Source organism: Vombatus ursinus, unplaced genomic scaffold (assembly GCF_900497805.2).
Source record: "Vombatus ursinus unplaced genomic scaffold, bare-nosed wombat genome assembly UNPS02014909.1, whole genome shotgun sequence".
Classification (NCBI taxonomy): domain Eukaryota; kingdom Metazoa; phylum Chordata; class Mammalia; order Diprotodontia; family Vombatidae; genus Vombatus; species Vombatus ursinus.
The window spans coordinates 5,268,872-5,276,986 of NW_020954687.1; the positions used below are offsets into that span (position 1 = coordinate 5,268,872).

The 8,115-nt window shown below is 37.1% G+C and overlaps 1 pseudogene; it reads right to left on the bottom strand.

Annotated features, from left to right (window-relative positions):
- Positions 1-735: 735 nt before the first annotated feature.
- On the bottom strand, positions 736-1,401 carry LOC114029029 (annotated as a pseudogene).
- Positions 1,402-8,115: the final 6,714 nt, after the last annotated feature.

Genomic DNA, 8,115 nt, shown 5'->3' on the forward strand with positions numbered 1-8,115 from the left:
ACCAAGAATAGTCTACCCCACAAAACAAAATGGACACTCAATGAAATAGAGGACTTTCAAGCATTCCTGATGAAAAGATCAGAGCTAAATAGAAAATTTGATTTTCAAATACAAGATTAAAGAGAAGCATAAAAAGGTGAACAGAAAAGAGAATTCATAAGGGATTCAGTAAGGTTAAATGTTTATATTCCTACATGAGAAGATGATACTTATAATTCCTAAGAACTTTAACATTATTAGAGCTGTTAGAAGGAGTATACTTAGACAGTCAGTATGGGTGTAAGTTGAATATGATTGACTGATCTCTAAAAAATAAAATAAAATTAAGGAGTGAGAAAGAGAAATGCACTAGGAGAAGGGGAAAGGGAAAGGTAGAATGGGGTCGATTATCTCACATAAAAGGCATGAAAGAGGTTTTACAATAGAGGGGAAGATGGGAGAGCTAGAAGTGGAGTGCTTGAATTTTACTCTCTTCCAAATTAGCTCAAAGAGGGAATAACATATACACTCAATTGGATATAGAAGTCTATCTTACTCTACAAGAAAGTAGGAGGGCAAAGAGATAAGAGAAGGGAAAGGGCTGATAAAAGGGAGAGTAGATTGGAGAAGGCAGTAGTTAGAAACAAAACACTTTTAATAATAGGCAGGGTGAAAAGAGAGATAAAGAGAGGGAATAGGATAGAGAGAAATACATAGTAATCATAACTGTGAATAAAATATATAGCAATTTTGGGCAAAAATTATTTTTATTTTGACATCTGAATAACTGTTGACTCCTCAGGACACAGCCTTTGGCATCTTTTCCAACTTATTCATCAGCTTGTTGCACTGTGTCTTTCTCAGAAACATAGATGCCATCCAAAAGTTTTCTGATATCCTTGTTTTTGACCATAGTGGCCTGTTGAATCAGGGCAGCTGAGTTTGATACAAGTTCAATATAATTTCCTTCAAGAATTAACTCATTTTGGGGGGGCTTGAGAAACAGCACAAGCAACACCTGGTCTCAGGAGCACTCCTCAGATATATTTTTCACCCAAAAAAATTCTGATTTCTACAAGTGAGCCATTCTCTTGAATAATAACATTGATGGGGAAATGAGTATACACAGACCTCATCTTGTAACAAAAACCTAGGGTAAAGCCTTTGATCATGTTTTGTACATGACTACAGATTGTGCATATGGTTGCAAGTTCTTTTCAATTTCCCCACCACTTGTCCACCTGAAGCTTTTTTTTTTCTTTTTTCCAAGGAGATTGAGCTCAACATTGATGTGGTAGAAATCCCTATGGAGAATTCCTCTGTGCCCCTTCACGATAACTATCCGACACTTAAGAGACATGTCAACATTTTCTGGGATGTCGACGGTCTGGTTGCTTAGAATGGTGTTCATTCTGGCAGCAAATGAGCCAAAAAGCAGCAATTTTGATAAAGGCCTCATTTCTCAAATATATAGAGAATTGAATCAAATTTAGAAGAATACAAGTCATTCAAGCATGATGCTTTCAGAAAAACCTGGAAAGATATACATGAACCAATGAAAGTGAAGTGAACAGCATCAGAAGAATGATGTGCACGGTAACAGCAATATTGTATAATGAAGAATTGCAAATGACTTAGCTATTCTCAGCAAATACACTGATCCAAGACAACCCCAAAGGACTATCTATCTCCATCTCTATGCATACTATCCATCTCCAGAAAAAGAGCTGATATTGTTTTAATACAAACTGAAGCATGCTAGTTTTTTACTTCCATTCTTTTTCTTCTGAGTCTTCTTACACAAAATGACAAATATGGAAATGTTTTACATGATCGCATATGTATAACCTAGATCTGATTGTTTATTGTCTCAGGGAGAGTTGAGGGGAAGGAAGAAGGGAGAGATAGAACTTGGAACTCAAAACTTAAAAAAGAAAAACAAATGTTTAAAAATTGTTTTAACATGCAATTAAGGAAAAATAAAATGTTAATTTAAAAAAAGATATGTCATTCTCCAATTGATAAATGGTCAAAAGATATGAACAGGCAATTTTCAGACAAAGTAATCAAAGGTATCTGTAGTCATATGGAAAAAAAATGCCCAAAAGCATTATTTATTAGAGAAATGCAAATTAAAACAACTCTTCTCTAAAACCCAACACCTATCACATTGGCTAATGTGGCATAAAAGGAAAATGACAAATGTTAAAGAGAATGTGGGAAAATTGAAACAGTAATGCACTGTTGGTAGAGTTGTTAGCTGATTCAACCATTCTGGAAAGCAATTTGGAACTATGCCCAAAGGGCTATAGAACTGTGCATGCCCTTTGATGCAGCAATATCATTACTAGGTCTATATGCCAAAGAGATCAGGAAAGAAAAGGAAAATTACCTAAATGTACAAAAATATTTATAGCAGCTATTTTTGTGGTGGCAAAGAGTTAGACATTTAGGGGATGCCCACCAATTGGGAAATGGTTGAACATGTTGTGGTATATAATTGTGATTGTGCTAAAAGAAATGATGAGAAGGATGCTTTCAGGAAAACCTGGGAAGACTCACATGAACTGATGCAAAGCGAAGTGAGCAGAAGAACACTGTATGCAGTAACAGCAATATTATATGATGATCAACTGTGAATGACTTAGCTATTCTCAGCAATATAATGATCCAAGACAATGTGATGAAAAATGCTCTCTACCTCCAAAGAAAGTCTGAATGCATATCAAAGCATAATTTTCTTTAACTTTGTTTTCTTGGGGTTTTGTTGTTGTTTTTGTCATTTTCTTTCACAACATGACTAATATGGAAATATGTTCTACATGACAATATATTGTAACTTATATCAAATTTTTGCCTTCTCTAGGCAGGGGGGGAGGAGGGAAAGAATTTGGAATTCAAATAGGTCTCAAATAGGTTAATGCTGTAGCTCATGAACTGCTATTAATGTATTTTCATTAACAATCAGCCAATAGGCACAATTAGCTATTCACTAAGGCATTTGCCAAGATGTCATAGTAAAAGTTTTAGAAATAAAATATTTCCCCCATCATTCTGAGGCACCCATTCCCATAAATGAACACAAAATCCATTGGAAAGATGAGCTCAAAGACAGGCTCAAATATCCATATGTAGGATGCATATGTGATAAGTTATAGTACAAATCCTTGTACTTTAGGGCCAAGAAAATGTTTCTGTCTTTACATAATCTTTATACTGAGTTCATGCTGTCTACTCTTCTTCACAGACCAGGATCTTTTTGCCTTTAAGCTACTTAGTCCCCCAGAAAACTGAGGTGAACCAAGATGAAGTGACTTTCCCAAGGTCATAGGAGGAAAGGGGGAGTTTTTGACTGAAATACAAACTGGAAGTTTATAACTTATTCAAAAGAAATTGAATAGATTAAAGGAATAGAGTAACATTGTATATTAATAACAAACTCACGTGAGAAAATTCAAGAACCAGAGTGTGGAAAGATGACAGAAAGTATTTGGGTGAAGAACACTGGAGAAAGAAATAAGTGATCTTGTCATGAGAATATACAAGAAGAGAAGGAACAAATTAACAATGTTGGGAAAAAGAAGAAATAAAAAGGTTTGCATGAAGACATGATATAGAAGTAACAGCAATTTTCAACTATCTAACTGTCTGCTGGAGCCCTCCCTCTATCAAAAGGAGAACAGTTAATAAATTTTTGACTTTTCTTAATGGTAATTTCAATCTTCAAAAGTGGAAGGGAGTGAGTGACAAGGCAACCGCTATTCTAGGTTAGATTCTGACTAACAAGGATGAATTTCTTGCTGAAGTAGAAAAAGCTGGGGTCTTGTGAGTGAAATATTTCTCTTTGCATTAGAATATATTACAAAAAAAGAAGAAGAAAGCTAAGTATATTCTGACATATACCTTATATTTAGGGTTACCAAATTTCAACGAGTTGGGAAAAGACTGGGTAGCTAATTAAGGGGGCATCCTCCTTAAGGATGACATTCTATCTCTCATCTCTATGCCTTTGCCCAGTTGTACCCAATCCTGAAATGCATCTCCTCCCTTCCTTACCTCTGCCTCTTAGAGGCTCTACTTTTCTTTGATCCTCTGCTCAAATTTCACCTCTTTATTCCTTCCCCCTACTCCAGCATCATTGCCTTCTCCCAAAAATCTAATCTTGAACGTATATTTTGAATTTTGTTTTTTTACAAGCTTATATGTGTGCATATTGTCTCCCCTCATATATTGTTACCTCCTTGAGGGCAAAGATTGATTTATTTCTGTACACACCTCCCAAGTATTTAGCACAATACCTGACACAAAGCAGTCACTTAATAAATGCTTATAGATTGATTAATTAAGGAACGAGAGAGAGACAAAGGGAGAGAGATTATTGTCTCAATCAATAAAGATTTTAAAGAGAACCTCTAGATAATTAAAGAGGTTTTTGTTTGTTTGTTTTTTTATTTTTTTTAAGGTGGCACAGTGGATAGAGCACCGGCCCTGGAGTTAGGAAGATCTGAGTTCGAATCCAGCCTCAGACACTTGACACTTACTAGCTGTGTGACCCTGGGCAAGTCACTTAACTCCATTGCCTAGCAAAACAACAACAACAACAACAACAAAAAAAAAAAAACAAAACAAAACAAATATATTTGTTTTTCTTTTCCACTTTTCTTCCTTTTTCTTTCTTTCTTCCTTCCTTCCTTCCTTCCTTCCTTTCTTCCTTCCTTTCTTCCTTTCTTTCTTTCTTTCTTTCTTTCTTTCTTTCTTTCATTCATCTAAACCTGTGATTTCATTGCTGTAGAAATTTGCCAGGGAAGAACCTCCCCTCAGTGTAGATCACCTTCTATTCAATAAAATCTTACGTAGTTGCCTTGCACACTGAGAGATTAATAAGCATTTGTTAAATTCCTATTATGTTTCAGGCATTGTGCTGAGATCTGAGAAAACAAAGAAAGACAAAAAATCTCACAGTCTAATGAGAGAGACAACATGCAAGTAATTATACATACATACAAGACATACACAGGATGAATTGAAGTAAATCTCAGAAGGAAGGCACTACCATGAAAGAAATCAGAGAGAAAAAGAAAGAAAGCATCCAGGGAAACTAAGAGTCAGAGATGTGGAGAGAGAACATTATAGACATGAGAAACAGCCAATGAAATTTCTCAGAATAGGAAGATGGAACACCTCATGTAAGGAACAGCAAATAGGTCACCATTACTGGATCATAGAGTATGTGGAAGGGAATAGTATTAAGAAAAATGCAGCAGGGTTGTGTTTTGCCTTAAATGTCAAATGGCAGTTTTTATGTTTGATTCTGGAAGTAATAGGGAGACACTGATGTTATATTGAATGAAAGAGAAAAGGTAACATGTTCTGATCTGTGCTTGAGGAAGATTACTTTAATATCTGAGTGAAGTATGGGCTAAAATGGGGTGAGCTTGAATCAGGTAGCCCAACCATAAGGCAATTGCTATAGTCCTGTCATGAGATGATGAGAGCCTACACCAGAATAATGGCAGCCAGGAGACAGAGGGAGGCATATACTAGAGAAGTTTTGAAGGTAGAATAAATGGGATTTGACAACAGATCAAATATGGAATTAGGTGGGAGAGAATGAAGGTGACACCTAGACTGAAAGCCTGAGTGACTGGAAGGGAGATAAAACATATGAGATTTGGGGAAAAAATAAAATGAATTCAGTTTTTTGACATACAGATTTTAAGGCATCTATGTGACATCTTATTCAAGACATTAAATAGACAGTTTGAGATGTAAGACTAGAGGTCAGGAGAGAGGTTAAGGCTAGATAAATAGATCTGAAAATTATCTACGTAAAGATGATAATTGATTCCATGGAGCTGATTAGACCACCAAGTGAAATAGCATAATGAGAAAAGAAGGCCTAGGGCAGAGTCTTCAGACATTCTCGAGGTTAGTGAATGTCATCTAGATGAAGATGAACAAAAGGAAACTGAGACACTGAGGAAACTGAGGTCAGAGAGGTAGGAGGAGATTCAGAAGAGAGCAGGGTTGTGAAAACCTAGATTAAAAATAGCATTAAGGAGGAAAGAGTGATCAACAGTGTCAAAGGCTGCAGAGAGGTCAGGAAGCATGAGGTTTGAGAAAAGGTCATTAAATTATGCAGTGAAGAGACCATTGGTGATTTTGAAGGAAGTTGTTTCAGTTGAATGATATAAGTGGTCATAAACTAAACTACAGAGAATTAAGAAGGAAGTTAGAGAAAAGGAAATGGAGGCACCAGTTGTGGATGACCTCAAGGAATTTAGCCACAAAAGAGAAGAGAAGTTTGGATGACATAGGAGAGATGAACAGGTCAAGTGAAAAGTTTATAAAGGAGACCTATAGGCAGCAGACAGGTGGCCAATAAACAGGGAGAGATTGAAGATTAGTGTGAAAGAGAATGATATCAATCTTCTGGAGAAGATGAGATGCAATGTGATCACTTATGCATCCCGAGGGGTTTGCTTTGGTGAGAAGAAGGATCAGCTCTTCATGTGAGACAGAGGTAGAGAAGATAGTAACAGAAGGATGCTGAGTGATGTGAGATGAAAAGGAGGGAAGAAGAGAGTGCTTTGAGGGAATGGCCCTAAAATATACAGCAAATTCTTTAGAGGATTGAAGAGGGATGGAATGGTTTGAAAAATCTTCTATATTGAGTTGAATAAGAAATTGATAAGGGAAATATAAAAGGATTGCCTTGCCCCATTGAGGACCCAGTTGAGATTATGTGACATAAGTTTTTGAGGGGCCCAGTCAGCACAGTTTTGTGACTTTCTCCAGCAGCACATGACTTAGAGTGAAAACAGTGAATAGTGGGAATAATCCCAGGAGGGGAGGGGCTTGGAAGGGCAAGATCACCAATTGGATAAGGGGGCAAAGCAGTCAGAAGAAGACTATAGAGTAGAGTTGAACCGGAATACCAAAAGGTCAAAATAGGGAAGGGACAAGAGTGTAGTAGGTGCAGAGGTAATGGACTGAGAGAACTGAGGAATCAAAGGTTTAGAGACCACTGTGAGGATGAAGAATAGCATTTGGATTACAAGGATGAAGAAGAGGTGGAATTACAAAAAATATTATTAGATAAAGGAATTTCAGAGTTCTGGAACATGGAAGTGGAACACTTTGGGTTATGGCAAGATCAGTAGTATGATCATGTTGAGTTGGGGTGGAGGAGTAGGTCATGGGGAATGAGAAAGTTGCTTGGAGCCAGATGGCAAAGTAAAAAGAAGCAATGTGTCTGAGTCCCCATTTACAATTCCTCTAAATAGATCTATAAAATCTGTAGACCAAATCATAATGGAGAAATCCAGAAAAAGTCACATTGAGTCCTTTGTCTGGCTCAATTCAGCATAGGGAGATAGAAAGAGTTTTGCAAACACTGGGGACAGAGTTGGGACAGGAGCACCTAGCACATGGAACATTCTAGTGTCCAAAGAGAGGAAACAGATCAAAGAGGAGCCTAAAATTTTTACACTTTGAACTAGGAGAGATTTCTAGCTGGCTAATAGGGACTGAATCTAGCACCAGTCTGTTCTTACATAGAATCAAACCCATGGCAAGAACTTATAAGCTCAGAAAGGGAGTAGCAATCAGACTTTTCCCTGGATCACACCCCTATGGGACCACTGAAAGCTTTCAGGTCCCCAGGCTGTCCCTCAGATCCTAGAAAAATAGAACAGTCAAACCCCCAAAAAGAAAACAACTCCACAAACATCATGCATGTTCCTATGCATGCCTTCCATATACCCTATGGCATCACCACCCCCCATTCAGCTTACTTTTATGTATTGTCTTCCCCCCATTAAATTGAAGGCTCCTTGTGGGCAAAGACTGTATTTCTTTTTCTTATTTGTATCCCCCCTGCTGAGCACAGTACCTGGCACATAATAGTTGCTTAATAAATGTTTATTGCTTGATTTGTTGAAATAGAGGACTTCTAAGCATTCCTAATGAAAAGACTGGAGTTATAGAGAAACTTTGAAGTTCAAACACAGTTGGGAAAGGTTGTGAGTCCAAGCACTAAACTCACTGAGGAAGTAAAAAAAGGAAAGAAGGAAGGAAGGAAGGAAGGAAGAAAGAAAGAAAGAAAGAAAGAAAGAAAGAAAGAAAGAAAGAAAG